The sequence below is a fragment of the Melitaea cinxia genome, chromosome 4 (genome assembly GCF_905220565.1).
Source record: "Melitaea cinxia chromosome 4, ilMelCinx1.1, whole genome shotgun sequence".
NCBI classification, from domain to species: Eukaryota; Metazoa; Arthropoda; class Insecta; order Lepidoptera; family Nymphalidae; genus Melitaea; species Melitaea cinxia.
The window spans coordinates 8,885,848-8,904,987 of NC_059397.1; positions in this window are offsets into that span (position 1 = coordinate 8,885,848).

Genomic DNA, 19,140 nt, shown 5'->3' on the forward strand with positions numbered 1-19,140 from the left:
CATGGCTATTTTTAAGGTCATGATCATTCGTTATGATGTTATAATCCGGGAATTCGATGTGTTTTTATGCTTTTATTTTCCTGTACCGCTACTTTTAAAATTATTTTTTCTTTTAATTATTATTTATAATAATTATTATTGAAATAGACTTGACTTTAATTACATTGACAAGTAATACAACGTAGATCGACGAAAAAATAGTCAAGTAAATACGCATTATCAAAAATTACTCAAAATATAGTTATCACATCTCGATAAATTTTAAATGTGACCACATGATAAACATCAGCTTTCGATTAAATTAAAAATTATCAAAATCGGTACATCCAGTAAAAAGTTATGCGGATTTTCGAGAGTTTCCCTTGATTTCTCTGGGATTCCAGCATCAGATCCTGGTTTCCTTATCATGGTACCAAACTAGGGATATCTCCTTTCCAACAAAAAAGAATTATCAAAATCGGTACATCCAGTAAAAAGTTATGCGGTATAATACAACGTAGGTCGACGAAAAAAGCGTCAAGTAAAAACGCATTATTAGATATAACTCGAAAAGTAGTTGTTAGATCTCAAATAAATTTAAATGGGACCAAATGACACACACAACCTTTCGATTAAAAACATTTTTGTCGAAATCGGTCCACCCACTCAAAAGTTCTGAAGTAACATACATAAAAAAAATACAGTCGAATTGAGAACCTCCTCCTTTTTTGGAAGTCGGTTAAAATATCGCACTATGTAACAATTTATGTTTTCGATGATATTCTAAACTGCTGTTAAATCGATATATTTTAACAAAATTATTGATTTTGTATTCGTACACTAAAATTATATTGTAAATAAAAAACATTATGTACACATATTTATTAAAGTGCTATTAACCTTTTGCATCGACTTGGATAATTTAATGTAAATTTTAGTTATTATATTAACTGAAATGCTCATATGTAATTAAAAAGTAAATAATCCAAAATAATAAAACTTTTCAACACCCGGCAGCTGTAAAAAGAAGGCATGTGTATAGTATATATTGTGGTGCGACCGAGGGCTCGTTATTTTCTGGTCAATTGCCGCTTTACTGCGTCCGCGCATCCTCACTTCCAATTACTACCCAGCCGCCAACGCTATAAAATACGTTTTTATCGAAATACGCCATAAACAATATTAACGTTTCTCTCATTTTATATCTTCATACATTCATCTTAGAAACTATTTTGCAACGATACACATTGTGTAAATGGGTCCGAGTATCACAGCAGATGCAAATTATACTTAGGTAAAACGTGTTTGTTGTCCGTCTTGAGTTTTATTTTTTACAATTATATCGGATCGGTTACTTGGAAATGCATTCAAGAGAATCGTGGACGGCTTGGTGATGTTTAATAGGCTTAGATTAGAAGTTAAAAGCCGGACCGTGGGTTGAGAATAAGGACCTATTAAAAAGTTCTCAGGACTCGGACTATTTATGTAGATAACGTTATGTGTATGTATATACATATATAAAGCTTACAGAATATATAGCTTTGTTTAATGGAATCACGTGAATATACAAGACAATAACTTTATTTTGAAGTATTTTTGTGTATTATTCTTTAAAAAAAAATACTTCAAGAAGCAGACACCTTAAATATTAAGCAAAACAGTTTTTTTTGTACGGTCCGAAGGGTTGAAGCAACGAAAACCTCATTCAATCAATTATTCTTAACTTCGGAACAATTTTGTTGTTATCTCGTATAATAGGATAAAAAACAATTAGTTTTGCAATCGTCAGAAGGTTGACTGCCGACAAAGGGTTCAAGTGCTTTGAAGTCACCGGCGTCAGCATCCGCTTTCTCCGTAGATAGTACCGGATATGACGTGGCCTTGCCGAGAGAGCTTTTCACGATTACGTGATAAATTCCAGCTTGCGTATAAAAAGCTACAATTGTTTGCGCAACTACCCAGCTTTGTGATTCAGACAGTAAATATTAAACGCATAGGGACAGTTACCCGGTATCTTTATAACAAATTCATGTGGTACGTTCACATGTTATAAACACTTTTTTTTTCATTTATTGCGCATTGGACGGAAAAACTGGCCTGCTATGGTTATCACAGGACAATTGTAGCAAAACGTTGATAAACGGTAATGTTAATAAACATAAAAAAGAGATTCCGAGGTTAGTGCGATTTGTTACTAATAAACTTTTTAGCTTTTTAAAATAAAAACATAGATAATAGCTTTCTGGACGAATGAAGTTTTTACCGCGGCCAAGTAAACTATTACAACTACTAGGTAAAAGGAAACTACTAAACCTTAGTAGGAATGATAAAAATTGTTTTATGGACGTTTCGTTATTGATAAAAAACATAGGAGGAAATTCTTAAGAAAAATTAAATAACTATTTTGTAATGTAGAGTACTTATATTCTTCTTTCGAGACACATTTTTTTTTTAAACTAGCTACTATCTATCATATATATACTACTAATATCATTGAAAATATTAAATAGATATTTGAATACCTTACTAAATAGGCACACGTATATTGACAGAGTATATTTTCATGTAAAACGATTGACGGACTTGGACTTGGATGGACTATGGTGTCTTTACGACAGAATTCGTTAAAATTAGCCACTATTTCTTACTCGAAACCTTTAGTGTGTTTTAATAGCGATGCACTTTTCGATTTATTTTCCCAAACAAAAAGAGGGAAAGACTGAAAGTGGGGGGGACGAAGGGCGGAGAGTTGGGAGACGTACGTAGCGGGCCAATAAAAGCGCGCAGTAAATCTACGTAATTTAGAGCGGTCGTAAATTAAAGTTCCGCTATAAACGTGGCCCGGCCGTGTACCTGCCGCGCCCGCGCCGCGCCGCCGCCGCGTCACGCCATCGCGTATAAATCAAATGCTGCGTCCTACCGCGTGCTGTATGACCAGGCTACACCATTATATTTTTAACTCTTTTTTTACTGAAATTGATCCTGATTAGTATTGCTTTCACTCCTATTTTATTTTTATTTTTTACAAAATCCTTTATGAATATGAAACCTAAATTAAATTAGTGACTCTATACAAAATTAAAAATTCTTATAAACAATATTCATAAATTTTCATTATATGGTTTCATAAACAAGTTTAATAATAAAAAAATATGTTAAATGTCAGTATAATATAATAGATGAAAGACTATTCACCAATGACACGTTACTCCTCATTGCCAGTGAAAGTCTCGTCAAAATCGGTCTAGCTGTTTCAGAGATTAGCCGGAACAGACAGACAGACAGACAGACAGACAGACAAAAATTGTATATAGTGTATACATACATTTGCATTTAGTAAAAAGCGGTTATTTTAGTATTACAAACAGACACTCAAATTTTGTTTATTTATATAGATTATGGGTAATATTAAAGCAACGGAGAGGTACTAATTTTTTACAGGAAATTTAAAATTAACCTTTAAGGTAAAATTTCATTCATATTTTTTCTTGTCTTTGTATGTGTTAAAAGATTTCATCATTATCAATAGAAATAAAGAAACAAGTAATCTATTATTTTTATCATTCATCTACATTACTTTTTGTTTCGTGTTGAGTCTTCTACCAGTCTTTGTTAAATATTAGATAAGTATTTGCGTAATATACAGTAAAAACTATAAATATGTTAAAAATAAAAACTTAAGTAACGAATAGAATAACTTATTTCATAGAAGTAACGTCCATTCTAATAATTACTTATACTTATTATATATAGTCTGGTTCCTATAATCTCTACATGTATTCTTAATTACATTAGAATTGTAAAAAATATCTTGAACCTATAAGATAATAAATCGGAGCTGAGTGACACTCGGAATCAGTTATCTCTTTATATAGATGTTGAGTTATAAAAATCTTCCCAAAACGTGAAGCTGAGTGATTTACTACGCATTCGGGACATAATATATCCCAAGTTTACTTTAGACAATCCGAGGGAACGATACTCAATACTTTGAATAATTTATTTATACACGTAAACTAGAACCCTTTATCTCTTTGTTGGGTTTAAGGTTAGATAAAATAGATAATGTGTTTCTTTATGGGCGAAATCGTAAAACGGAATGGTCGCGTTACGGCACCATGGGGGTGGGTTCATGTGTACCTTAGGGGTAATCTTCGGTATGATTAAGCGAAAATCGTTGCTAATTTTGATACTTGTGCTCTAATTTGGGAAATAAATGACGGTTTACTTAACATAAATCTATCATTACAGTTTGTTAAGTTAAAACGCTTACATATATACCTATTTGTAGCAGGATTTCTTTCTGATCCGCCTATATTGTGCGGATAGTTAGGGTTTAAGTATAATAAATTTATAAGGAATGTAAAAATTTGATGACCATCTGCCTCTATTTTTTATTGGAATTTCGATAAACTGGCAAATTGGAAGCAATTCGTTTTAAAAATTTGTATTGTACTACCCAAAAAAAAAAAAAAAAAACATAAAAGCGATAGAGTTAAGTAATGTTAGTAAAAAACCACGACTCTATGTAAGTATTTAGTTTACTTAATTAAAATAACTTCCCTTGAAGTATTTATAACTAATAAAAATGCTAAAATTATTTACTTCATATCTACGAAGAGTTTAAAAAATAGGTACCTACATATTATTGATTATGGACGGGTTTAAATGTCTCAATACACTTACATTAATATATTTTTAAAATAAATCTTCCGAAGAATCAAACTTTTAGGAATGCATCAATTAAGACCAATAATTTTCCTTTGGTATTTTAGCACCTTATTAAAAAAGATATGAGGAAAGATGAAATGAATTATCAACGTGTAAAATTCCAAAAAGATTAGGAATTAAAAGAAACTTCAAAACGTGCAACGCCTTTTGATATTTTCAAAGGATGTATTAGGTAAAAAAACATCGATGGATAAGAGGCAGGTAGAGGCGGTGGCCGGTGCCGAGAGCCTAGCGAGCGAATATAGCGAGCTTCGAACCTTTGTTATCTGTGTTTGAGGCCCCGCCCTGGCGGCAAGTCTACCGCGCTGAGCGCTCACATCCAACATGGCGGCACGGCACGCCGACGTATATAGACGTAATGAAAACCACTTTTAATTAATTCACAGCAATCACACGCGTCGCGCGCACGCTGCTTTTATGTTTATGGTTTCCATATCATTTTAAACCTCCACATTTGATTTCTCTAGAGTGTCACTGACGTGATGTTTTGTTTGGTAAATTTTGTTAATAAAAAATGCGTTTCGATGTCATTATTAAGTCGTAACGCGCCTCTTCAATTAAGTAATGTGATTGCAGTTATAAAAATATATTATACTTTGAATGCCTCTATTGTTTGGGACTTTTTGTTTTAACAACAACAATTTTGCGGTAAAATATATTAGCTCTTTCCTCGATCTCTTTATTTTCTCATTAAGTGCTATTTTGAAATACGAGTAGATGTTAGTATGCTCAAGAACCTTTTTGCAATTTTATTTTTCTATGAAAGGTTTAAAGGTGTGAAATTGCATATTTTAAATAGCAATGTTTTATTGAAAACTCAGAAACTAAAAGTAGCACATAAATAAGTATTACACATATTTGTTATTTTATTTATAATATCACGTAGAAAAAGAAAAGTCTTCATTATTTATTAGATAACTATCCATTACCTACTATTTAATATTTTTTCTTATTTTATTCATTATTTATTTAGGTATCTATCGCCGACTTGCACGAAACAAAATTAAAATTTAAGTAGAGATTAAACTAATTTAATCACAAGAATTTCATACAGTTCTTGCGATTAAATTAGTTTAATCACTATATAACTTTTAATTTCTTTTCGTGCAACTCGGCGTATATTGTTTAATATAGGTAAAAATATTATTTTTCTAAAATCGTTCATGTTGACATCCTATCCTATGATAGATGTCTCTTTGGAGAATGAAAAAAAAAAAAACCAATTAAAATGCATTTACCTACTTACTATAGGTAGGTACTTACTAAGAAAGTTATAAAGTCTAAATAATTAATTATGCTCCTATCTACAACTACCAACTATCTGTAATTACCCACTATATGTACGGAGCATTTGATTAGTTGTTATTTACTTTATGTGCGCATCAACACTCATTATATTAGTTGATGTAAGTAATATGGATAAACAACAGCCCGAGTAGAGGACTGGACCAGGCTTGCCTGATCAGGACTAGATAAGGCATGTAACGCCGATGATTGGTCTGGACCTGATCCCTGGCTTTTCCACTGTGTAGAAATGGACACCCTGCTAGACTGTCTTGATAACTGTTTATATACTAAGTGCGTTTAAAAACATTAATAGCGCGATTCAGGCTCAGTTCGCGTAATTTCTTTCAGGCTATCCTGATCTGGACCGGACCGGGTCCTGATCCAGTATGCCTTACCATAATTGATTATATTTTACACCAGGCTATCCTTGTGTGGACATGCCTCATTCTATTCTGATCCGGTCCAGATACATGATCTGGTTGAGCTTGACCTTTTTTCTAGTCAGGAGACAGATACACAACAAAACAGATACCCACATAACATATATATTACCTATATATTTTTTTTTAAAGTTGGTAGTAGGTAAAAAATTGTAATTTTCTGTTTACTTTTTTATGAATAGTGACCAGTAGGTAATAATAATCACAACTCAAAATTTGAATGTGAAAAATGTTAACATGAAGTTTTGCCTAGGTATATATGGGTAGGTCTGACTGAAGTAGTATGTAATACATGTTTCGGCAACATTAGTTACTACTATTGTTTTTAGTAAGTAAGTAAGCCTGTAATTATATCTATTTAAGTGTATGTATAGTTATATGTATTTACGTATATTATTTTAAAGTACACCTCTATGCCGCTTTATTCTTATTCATGTCCTTTTTCTAAAGGTTGTCTGGAAGAGATCGCTCTTTAGCGATAAGACCGCCTTTTGTACATTCCTTTTTTTGTTATTATTATTATTTTTTCTTTCTTGTTTCTTTTTCTTTTATGTTACTTGTATTGTTTTTGGTTGTACAATAAAGTATATTTGTATTGTATTGTATTGTAATTTCTCGTAGCAATAAGCATTAGAATGTCTGTCGAGACGTTTCTTAATGACGATTTCCTGTACTGCCGAGTTGTTGTGATTATAAATAAAACTTTAAAAACCAGACATGCTAGACTGCATTTGGCGCCTTACCATATGACATCAACTTGACCATCTTGGCTATAAAACAGTTGGGCTTAGATAAAGTAAATACTCGTAACAATTTTAATTTTTATAAAATAAAAAAAAAAGTGTCTATAAACGTATTAGTGCTTCAAAAACATTTCAAATCTCTTCGATTCAAATAAGATAGCTTATGAGTAATTAGATGTTAAGCACGTTCAACACAGGTTCAACACGTAATCTGGTGTTTGAGCAGTCCTTGTGGTTCCCCCCAACGTGCCTCGAAGAGTACTTTAAGCCGTTCGTCCCTGTTGTTATCATGTACACCTGATAGCGATAATTATTCCTAGTAGGGAATATTATATACAACACGCATTGGAGTAGCGTGATGGATAAGGCTCTGATCCTTCTCGTACATGGGAAAGAGGCCTATACGTTCAAAACAAAGCAGCATAAGCAGAAGATCGCAGCTAAATAATAATGCTCTCGAGTAGCGTTAAGTTCTCCTTCTAGAGAAGGTTAGGAGTAAAGGCGCAAGTGATGCTTCTGAGTGATGATTTTGTAGGTGTCCATAAGCTACGGTAACCACTCACTATCAGGTGGGCTATACACTTGCTTGCCTCGCTAGTCATATAAAAAACCTATCTGGGTCATTTAGAGTTATCCTCAGGCAATAAAATTGGAATTATTAAGAAATAGATCTGTCGCTAAATGTGTTTTACTAAAGCAATAGGTTTCATATGAAGTTTTTTAAATAATAATTGAATTGCTTACTCAACCTTTTCGCGCCTTACTTTTTAGGTACCTCCTTCAAGTAGGTATTTTACTAAAAGTATTCTATGCAGAAATTTCTCTTTTTTTACTCTTCGGTATTAAGGTACTGGCAAGAATTTTTTTTTGCAAAATAGGTACCTATTTTAAAGCTATGAAAAACGAAAAATTGCAAGTGGACGAAGTCGCCGGTAGAAGGTGCTCTAACTAGCTGACGCGACCGACGTTGTCTTGTATTAGGAACTGTTAAACGCATGAATTTTAGATATTATAGTTAATCTAATACCTTTAAACGAACTATGTTACTATATGTATATAATCTGAATCTCAGAAACGGCTCGAACGATTTTCTGGAAATTTGGTATGCGTTTTTTTTTTATAAATATATAAAGATATATCCACAGGCTTATAATGCCCTTGCTTTTGTTATTCCAATTTTTATTTTTGTTAATAATCGTTACTTGGGACCTACACAACTGCAGTTTACATAAAAAAAAAAAAAAAAACAATTATCCTAAGTTAGTGTCCCTAATGCAGACGTGAGTCCACCGACCAAAATTGAAAAAAGCATTTTCGGCACAAAACGCTTTTTATTTAAATTGGAATTGTCTTTCTTTAAATAACGTTTGTTTCGAATAAAACGAGTACATTAAATTTCTAGCTCTCAAATTGGTTTTACATTCACACCGCGGTCGCGCTCATCCCCCGCGGCCATTTGTCGCGAGTCCCCGAGGCGCCGTTAGCGACATCTCGCGTTAACTTGATTTATCCCTCTGCATATCCCGCGACACAACTGACACATAAATGTCGCGTTTGTTTCCTTTAACTAGGTGATTTAGAATAGCGGAAAATTTATGTGCAAGTTTACTTAAGAAAACTAAATGGACGTGTCGCTCATATCGTAAAAAACATCTTCTTCGGGTAAAATTAAACGTATGAACTTAATCTACCGACATTCTATTGATTTATTGATTGACTCATCTTGTTACTGTTGGGCAAAGATGAAATAGGTATTGCCATCAGTTCATGATACTAAGTTGGAACGACAGCTTGGCTTGTTCTCCGAGGTACAATGGGGTACGCAGCCATCCTGACCAAAAACAAATATTTTTACAAATAGGTACAAACACCTGCCCTGCGTTTAGCACCTCTAAAGTAGAACGGTTATCGACCAACTAACATTTTATTAAAATGAAAAATGTTTTACATATTTCGATTCCTTAGAAATTAATATATTGTTGTTTAGTTAGCTGCTTACGAAGGCTAAGGGTCAATTTGAAAAATAATTTCATCTACTTTTACTGCATACCGTTACATAATTATGAAAGAAATAATTATATATAGGTATTTACCTATTTGTGACAAATCACACAAGTCACAGATAATTATAACAATTAAAAAATCATTAAGGGTGTTGTGACAGTTGTGGAAATGGTTATCCAGCAAATATATTACCATTGAACTTTAACAGCAGGAGATAGAATAGGATTAGGATCTTTTTTTTACCCTGGAAAATACCTTTACGCACTAGCCTCGCCGTCCTTAGGAGAAGAGAGTGTGGGGCTCCCGGCGCAGTCAGGACAGCACGCGCCAGACTACCCACTAAAAATTAGTGGTGCCCTCATCGTTGTAGTGGGACGCTATGGGGTCACGTTAGCATGTGACCGCGACGCCCCGACGTATGGCCGCAAGTGTTGTGCGGCCGCCTTCGCTTCTAGAGCGCTCATGGGCACCGAGAACACTCTATAAAGTCGGGAAGTTGGGAAGGAGGCTGCGGTGACATCAGCACATTCTCCTCCGCACTTTTACGGCTACTGGGGACACACCCAATTGTCTGCCGGACCTTTGGTGGACGGCAATCCCGCCCCTACATTGTGTGTGACGTAGCAGTTTGACTTTGGCGGAAGTCCAGCTGACAAGGAGTCTGCCGGCTTCGGCCAGAGCCTTCGCAGATGGTATCGGGCACCTAAGCACTGAAGTGCCCATCCCTCCCGGTCCGGGAGGCCATTAAGACCAATTTCATCTCATTTAATAAAGTTTAAGTTTTAGTTACATATGGGGTGCTTGATATATTTAATGTAACAATTATTCTACTTGAAACTATCTATGTGCGGAAAGTTATAAAAAACAGTAAAAAGTTATGAAAATAGAGTAAAATGCACATCACGTTTTTTAGTCTGAATTGAATTATTCTCGTAATAACTTTAAATTTATTATAATTTTATTTTGAGGTAATTAATTATCATTAATTGTTCGATCTTCTACTACTGTAATATAAACTCTTTGTAATTAAAAATTATTTCCTACTTCTTAGTTCGATTAGCTATAAAAGCGTGGATTTTTGTTTTTTTTTAAACTATAATTTATTTTTTATTTGTTAATTAGATTTTTCAATTAATTATTTGCAGACATGTATATTAGAAATTTGCGAATAAAATATCTTATAAACAGTTGAGTTCGATGGTTAAATGAATAATACACCAAAAAGCTTTATCCACACGTTGTGAAACAGGCCTGTCAAGTAACTATTTGCCAGCCACCAGTAAAACTGTCTAAAAGATACATTTATAAGATAATAGACGAACTGCATGGATTTACCACTTCGTAAATTATTTAGGTTGTGTAAATTAGGTATAGGTATATATATATATACACCTGGATATGACATTTTGTATACGAATATTTGAATATCATCATATCCGATTCGGTTACTGTTACGGATATTAAATTATTTCGGATTATCTCATAATTTCGGATAGTTTCGAGGGTATTGAAGGATATTACAGTATTTAAAAAGTAAAAAAAGTTTTTAAGTAAGAAGGAAAATAAGCAAACGTACAAGGGACGTGTTCGGCTCTGTGGCGGGGTATCGGTTTGACACGACAACAAAAAAGAAAAAGAAAAACAACAAGTTTTTTAGACCCCAGCTCTATCAGAAATTACCTGAAACTTTTGTGTCGGATACGGCATATTTTTGTATTTCGCATCCTATCCGATAGTTTTAGTTACGGCTACGGAGCTCCATAACATTCGTTGTGTATAAGTTAAAGATAGATGTTAACGCAGTCCACGTTTTTGGTTCATTGTTATTCTAAGCCATATCGCGTTGTTTTTGCTACTGCCAGTGCATAACTTACAATACCATTTTTACCGTTTTAACAACAAAAAAAAAGTTTGAAGGTATATCTGTTATTTAAACACGCTGGTAGATAACTTTATGTTCATGTGATTTTAATGTCTATTGTTAGTGAACGTGAGACTAATAGTTCTTTAGTAACAATAGTCTAGTCGACAAGTTGAAAAACGTCGAAAATAGACATACTGCTCTTAAAATTATGCTCATTGGATCCAGAATAACGCCTAGAAAAACTTGAACAAAACAACAAAAACTGGTGATTTTTCCCAAAAATGATGATTTTTCTGGAACGAATGAATATTTTTTGAATTTTTATGGCGATTTTTTAATTATGTATATAAGAAAGGCTCTACGAAGCGAATTTTTTTACGACAATTATTAAAAAAAAGACACAAAATTTACAATTGAGACGGAAGTTCGAGAAAATTTTCTTAGTTAACAATCGTTTTTTAACTTGTTGAAAAATTAACTTTAAGTAAAATTTGTAACGGGAATTAGGTAAGTATTTATAGTGTTCAGAATACACCATAATTTTTTTTAAATTAAAAAAATATATATTCAGTACCTTAGCTAAAGTAAAATAGGTATATTATGATGACGTGAGCACTTCTTTGTCGCGAATCCAAGATTGGTTTAAAATAAACAACTTGATTTTGACCGCCAAAAAAAAACCAAATGCGTTGTGTTTTCATTACCTAATGTTAATCATCCAAATTATAATTATATAATAAATAAGGAGATCTCGATAAAATTTAGATGTGATCACATGATAAACATAAGCTTTCGATTTAATTAAAAATCATCAAAATCGGTACACCCAGTAAAAAGTTGTGCGATACAATACAGCGTAGGTCGATGGAGAAATAGTCAAGTAAAAACGCATTATTAGATATAACTCAAAAAGTAGTTGTTAGATTTCAAATAAATTTAAATGGGACCAAATGACACGAACAAGCTTTCGATCAAAATTATTTTTATTCGAAATCGGTCTAGCCAGTCAATAGTTCTGAAGTAACATACATAAAAAAACACAGTTGAATTGAGAAGCTCCTCCTTTTTTGGACGTCGGTTAAAAAAGTACGACAACTGACCGACGTTGCAACTGCATGTTTAATATATATATTAGCTATTTCCATCAATATTATACTTATCTATGATTTCCATAGTGTTATGTCTTACGGCCTGTTACTGTGGGGTAATGCTACAGATATTGAGACTGTATTTATCTTGCAAAAAAGGGTTATTCGTGGCATTTATATAATTATTAATTATTTAAGATCTTGGAGCTCGAGTCTCCCTACGGGATGTTTTTCAAAAGGTAGACACATTAACAATTGCGTCGCAATATATTTTTATCAATATTCACCAGAATATTCATTGTTTTGAAATAAATTATAATAATCGCATTGTCAACACGAGAGGGAATAACAAAATTGTAACTCCAAGTTTCTGACTGCGTAAACGTCTCCTTTCTGGGTTATGGTATTCGCATGTACAATAAAATCCCACAAACAATTTTGGAATTGTCTCAATATAAAACGAGGATGTCTGGCGCGAACTTGGGGAGGCCTATGTCCAGCAGTGGACTGGAATAGGCTCAAGTGATGATGATGATGATGATGAAATTTAAAGTTTTTATTAAAAAAAATTAATAGATAAAGCTTATTATTCGGTGCAGGATTACTTAAGTGATAAAGATGTGTGGACTTAGTGACGCTGTATTTTATGTAACATGTTACTAATTTTGTACTAAAGCACAGTTTATATATTGTTTTTCAAAAGAGTAACTGCGGAGTTTCTTCTCTATAGAATAATTATAATTTATTTTTAAAGTTTTAATTTGTAAAATGACGATTTTGAAAGTGTTCTTAGGGCCTATTTGAGTAAGCTGTTTTTGATTTTGATTATGATTTTGACAATCTATAAATGTCACGCGGATACCCATTTTCAGTATTAAATTAAAATTATGAATAACAGAGATAGAGTTCCGAAAGTTGGGAGTTTTTTTTATTGAAAATGCCCTCTTATTTAAGAATCTTTTTTTTTTAATTTCTTAACTATCAATAGTTTATGAAATATTGGCAAAACACGACATGCCATTTTTTGTCCATCTTTAATTGTTTATAACTTCTGCATTTTTTTATGTGTAATGTAATGTAAATGTAATACACGCTTTTTTTAGGCGTCATTCCGGATCCAATGAGCTATCACACATTATTTTAAGAGCATTACTTATCTCTATTTTTTGACCAATTTCAACTTGTCACTAGACTACAAGAATATACTTGAAAGAAACCGATAGAAAGTGCCTTATAATATTTTTATTAGTTTTACTTTAGTATACTAGCGACTTTACATTGAATAACACAATTATTTTAATTTTGTTCTTTATTTAAATGTGCAATAAAGTATATTATTATTATTATTATTATTATTTCATTATTCATCTTAAATGAATTGAGATTATTTAAAATTGTTTAAAAGCACACAGGAACCTAGGATTACGCATAATATTATCTATACAAATAAATAAAAGTGCCTGTTGTGCCTGATTTTACTAAATGCATATGGATGCATACACGATACATAATATATTAAAATAATATTCTTACAATTATTTTCTGTCTGTCTGTTTGTTCCGGCTAATCTCTAAAACAGCTGGACCGATTTTGACAGGTCTTTCACTGGCAGATAGCTGATGTAGTAAAGAGTAAATTAGGCTACTTTTATTTTAGTAATTTATTTATTTTATAACTCTGCGAACTGAACATTCACTTTTTTGTTGAATTACACGCGAACGAAGTCGCGGGCACAGCTAGGTAGGTATATAAATACATAGTTAGGTATACCTATAGCCTATAACAAATAGAAATTTCAACAATCGACAAACTAAAAATACAAAATGTTTACATATGACAGTTTTTAATATTAGGTCTTTACCTATGAAATGGCCGTTTCGTGGTACTAGCTATTTCAAATCAAAAAAAAAAAAAAAAAAAAATCGCTAAGATCTCGAATTTTTAATTACTTTTATTTTAAAAATATAGAGTTCTTTTTTTTATAATTAGTCATTTGTTTAATGGTTAGCGTTCTGTTTACATCGCATTTGTACGTATTTCGTCATCATGGATATGCTAAAAATTCGAGTGATTATCGAGTATGATGACGAGATGACGGTATTTCCGAACCAATACGACCTAGGGACCTTTAAAAGAAGAGCATATTCCTTTTTGAAAGGCTGGCAACGCACCTGCTAATCCTTTGATGTAGCGGGTGTCTATGGATGTTGTTTTTCACTTACCATCAGGTGAGCCAACTGTCCGTTTGCCTCCTCTTCTATAAAAAAAAATAATAATACCCGAGTAGAAATTTTGTCGTCTTCCTGAGAAGGACCGGACCAGCCATGCCTGATCAGGACTAGATAAGGCATGTAACGCAGATGATTGGTCTGGACCTGATCAGGATGAGATGAAATTTCCTGATCGGGTCCAGATCAGGAAATCTTATCTCATCCTGATCAGCCGGTTCGGTCCTTTTAAAAAACACGAATGTATATTCTTGAAAAAATTGTTTAGTAAAAAAAAGAAGCAAATTGATATTATAAATGTGTTACTCAACATAATTATTATCATATTTATTTCCGTTTATTTTTTCCAGTGTATTATATATTTATGTTTTTACTTTAAATATTAATTATTTTTATTTATTTTTGTTATTAATTAATTATTTTTATTAATTAAATTTTATTTACTAACTTCTACTAAGTAACTATTAATTAACTATTTCCTATTACTTACGAGTGCTCCACAGTGTAGAAATGGACTCCCTGCTAGACTGTCCTGATAATTGTATATATACTAAGTGCGCTTAAAATCTTTAATAGCGCAATTCAGGCTCAGTTCGCCTAATTTCTTTCAGGCTATCCTGATCCGGACCGGACCGGGTCCTGATCCAGTATGCCTTACTATACTTGATATATTTTACATCAGGCTATCCTGATCTGGACCGGACCGGGACCTGATCCAGTATGCCTTACCATACTTGATTATATTTTACATCAGGCTATCCTGATCTGGACCGGACCGGGTCCTGATCCAGTATGCCTTACCATACTAGATTATATTTTACATCAGGCTATCCTTGTCTGGACCAGACCTGGTCCTGATAGAGCTTGCCGGACCTGGCATGCCTTATTCTATCCTGATCCGGTCCAGATACATGATCTGGTTGAGCCTGACCTTTTTTCTAGTCGGGTATGAGTTCCGTCGTGATAGCAAAGCGGCAGAAGCGGCACGCAACATCAACGATGTTTACAGTGCGAATACTACGTGATACTACTAACGATGGTACCACCCGTTGTAAGGTATATTTTTATTCCGTGTTCATTCTTTTAACAATTATTTCGTTCGTCGAGTTGCTATTCTTCAATTAGCGTGTTTCGTGTGACGTAGGGCTGCGTAAGCAGTCGTTGGTGGGGTTCGCGGTGTAGATTAGGCTCAGCACTACATAAGCGCTGGTGCTGTGCGGCTCCTTCCTTTTTCTTGGTCTTCAGCCTCGATCAGGTTCAGGGTGCGATTTTGTTGGGTGAGTTGTTGTAATATACACACTTTTATTTAATTTTAATTACTAACTTACTTTTGTTTTAATTGCGAATATGTGTGTAGATTGTGTGTTTTAGATTAATTTTATTTGCTCTAAAGTTTATCTTAATATATATAAATCTCGTGTCACAATGTTTGTCCTCAATGGACTCCTAAACTACTTAACCGATTTTAGTCAAATTTGCACACCGTGTGCAATTTGATCCAACTTAAAAGATAGGTAGGCTATATTTTATTTTGATATATTATGTTATTATTATATTTCAGAAAAAAATAAGGTGATACGAAGTTCGCCAGGTTTAGTTGTTTTATAAAATTAAATTATTGTAAAATGTTAGTATGTGCTTGTCTTTGTGGGCCATTTCCGTGTCAAACCAGAGACGATGGGGGTTGACTACGGAAGGGCTCACTTTCTGGTGTGACCTTCCAGGGTCCTTGGCGTAGCGGACACATGCGGTGCCATTGTTGCCGGTGATACCACGTGGCAGGATTTTGTGAGTTGGCTGCTAGGACCCCAACACCTACGATAAAGAACTGAGCACAAATTTTTTAACCCCGGCTGACATCGTGATGGAGATGGTGTCGTGGAATTCAATATAAACAATATAGAAAAGATAGGATTGACTGGCCACCTTACACTATATGCAGACGACACTTGTCTTTTTTACTTCCATCAATCTATTCATGAAATTATAAACAATGCACAAAATGATCTCAATTTGATAAATGAATGGCTAAAACACAATTTACTAACAATCAATACAGCTAAAACTTCATTTATTATTTTCTCTGCTAAAAATAAAAAGATACCTGATTTCACTCCGCTGACGATAAACAACGATATACTACAGCGCTCTCATCATGAAAAATACCTTGGCTTATGGTTAGACGACAAACTAAATTTCAAGATACATATTAACCATATTAAAACAAAGTTACAATCAATATTAGGAGCAATCAACAGGATCTCCACTTGTCTACCAAAAAGAATCCGAAACATTTTGTATAATTCATTAGTAAAATCACATTTAGAATATCTAATACAGGTTTGGGGATCCGCTACTACTTCAAATTTAAATACTTTACAAAGAATACAAAATAGGATAATCAAAATTCTATATAACTATCACTATTTTACTCCAACGACACAACTTTATAATAACACAAAAATAATGAATAGTTTATTTTTTCCAATGTATTATTTATTTATGTTTCTACTTTAAATATGAATTATTTTTATTTATGTTTATGTTATTAATTATTTATTATTATTAATTAAAATTTATTTATTACCTTCTAATAATTAACTACTAATTAACTATTTCCTATTACTTACGACTGCTCCACTTTGTAGAAATGGACCTCATTAAAAACATTAATAGCGCGATTCAGGCTCAGTTTGCGTAATTTCTTTCAGGCTATCGCTATCCTGATTTGGACCGGACCGGGTCCTGATCCAGTATGCCTTACCATACTTGATTATATTTTACATCAGGCTATCCTGATCTGGACCGGACCGGGTCCTGATCCAGTATGCCTTACCATACTTGATTATATTTTACATCAGGCTATCCTGATCTGGACCGGACCGGGTCCTGATCCAGTATGCCTTACCATACTTGATTATATTTTACATTAGGCTATCCTGATCTTGACCGGACCGGGTCCTGATCCAGTATGCCTTACCATACTTGATTATATTTTACATCAGGCTATCCTTGTCTGGACCAGACCTGGTCCTGATAAAGCTTGCCGGATCTGGCATGCCTCATTCTATCCTGATCCGGTCCAGATACATGATCTGGTTGAGCCTAACCTTTTTGAGACCCGCTATGATAAGTGACCACAGTTAACCTCCACCCACGTGTCAGAAATAATTCGAACCCACGGTGTAGTTTAAATTAATATTAGATTAATCAAATATGTATTTTGGTCCATAGTGTAGATTTAAAATAATTTCGGGTTGTGTTAAACTCGTTCGTTTAATCCATAAAAGGAAGATAAATTTGTTTGTTCATTCAAATTTGTATTAAGCTTAATATTGTTTCTTTGTATTAAATTACTTTCTACATTTGTCTAATTTAATTTTGTTTTCCAATCCAATCTGACCGCTAACTTTTTTTTAATATATATATTTACCTCTCTGTGATTTAGTTCGTCGCGTTAAGAAAGAATTAATATTCTCTTATTCTGTGCTCTTTTAATTTAATTAATTTACATATATTTATTACATATATTTTTTTAACGCGCGACACCGTTATTGGTTTGCTCGCTTTCGTTCCGGAAATTTTGACCTAAGAAATGACGAATTAAAGGCGATTTTGGAGGCTGATAATTCTCAAACTACAGCTGAATTAGCAGCAGCTTTCAAAGTTAGCACTAAAACAATATTGGTCCATTTGCATCAAATTGGCAGGGTAAAGAAGCTTGACAAATGAGTGCCTCACGAATTGAATGAACGCCTGCGCGAAATACGCGTCGAGACGTGCTTGCACTGCTCAACAGACACCCAAACGAAGGCATATTGAATCGCATTGTTACTTGTGACGAAAAAATGGATTATATCCGACAATCGTAAGTGCTCAACTAGTGGTTAGATCCTGGTTACTGAACCAGGATTTAACTCTAACACCTAAACAATGCCGTAAACGAAAAATGATAAGAAAGTGATAGTAACTGTTTGGTGGTCTAGCGCCGGTGTAATTCATCACAGCTTCTTACCAGAGCATTATGCAGATGTGTACTGTAAAGAACTAAACACAATAAAGGGGAAGCTCGCACGTCTCCAACGAGCTTTGGTCAATCGCTCGGCTCCGCGGCTCCTGCACAACAACGCGCGGTCTCATACTGCACAACTGACGGTCTCCAAGTTACAAGAGTTGGGGTTGGAAGTTCTCCGTCATCCACCGTACTCACCAGATCTTGCCCCTACAGACTTTCACTTTTTCCAGAATTTGGATAACTTTTTTTTGATAAAAATTCAATCCCCGAAAGACAAGTAACAAAGTGCCTTTGAAGAGTTTGTTGCCTCCCGTCTAGCAGCGTTTTTCAAGAAAGGCATCAATAAGTTCCCACTACGTTGGCAAGAATGCATTGATTCCATCGGTAATTACTTTGGATAATAAAAATAAAAATTATGAAAAAAAGTGCGTTAACTTTTTCATCAAAAACGGCAATTTCATAGGTAACGACCTATTTTTTATATGTAATACAAGCAGCAGAAAACACAAAAATTATTTGCTTGATCACAAATAGGTACAACGATTAGGAAATCAAAATAAGACTCGTTTTGTGCACCCTAGTAGTAAAAAACCGTAATAATTGCTTTACTTCGAGTTTATGTTAGTAAATTTCTAACATTGTCGAGCAAACTTTTAATGAGTTGTTGACAATTGGTTACATCGATGTCCTGACATAAACCAATTAGGTACCTCCGTACATTTCTTTGCTGATACACTTACCGTCACGTTGGCTGTGCTGGT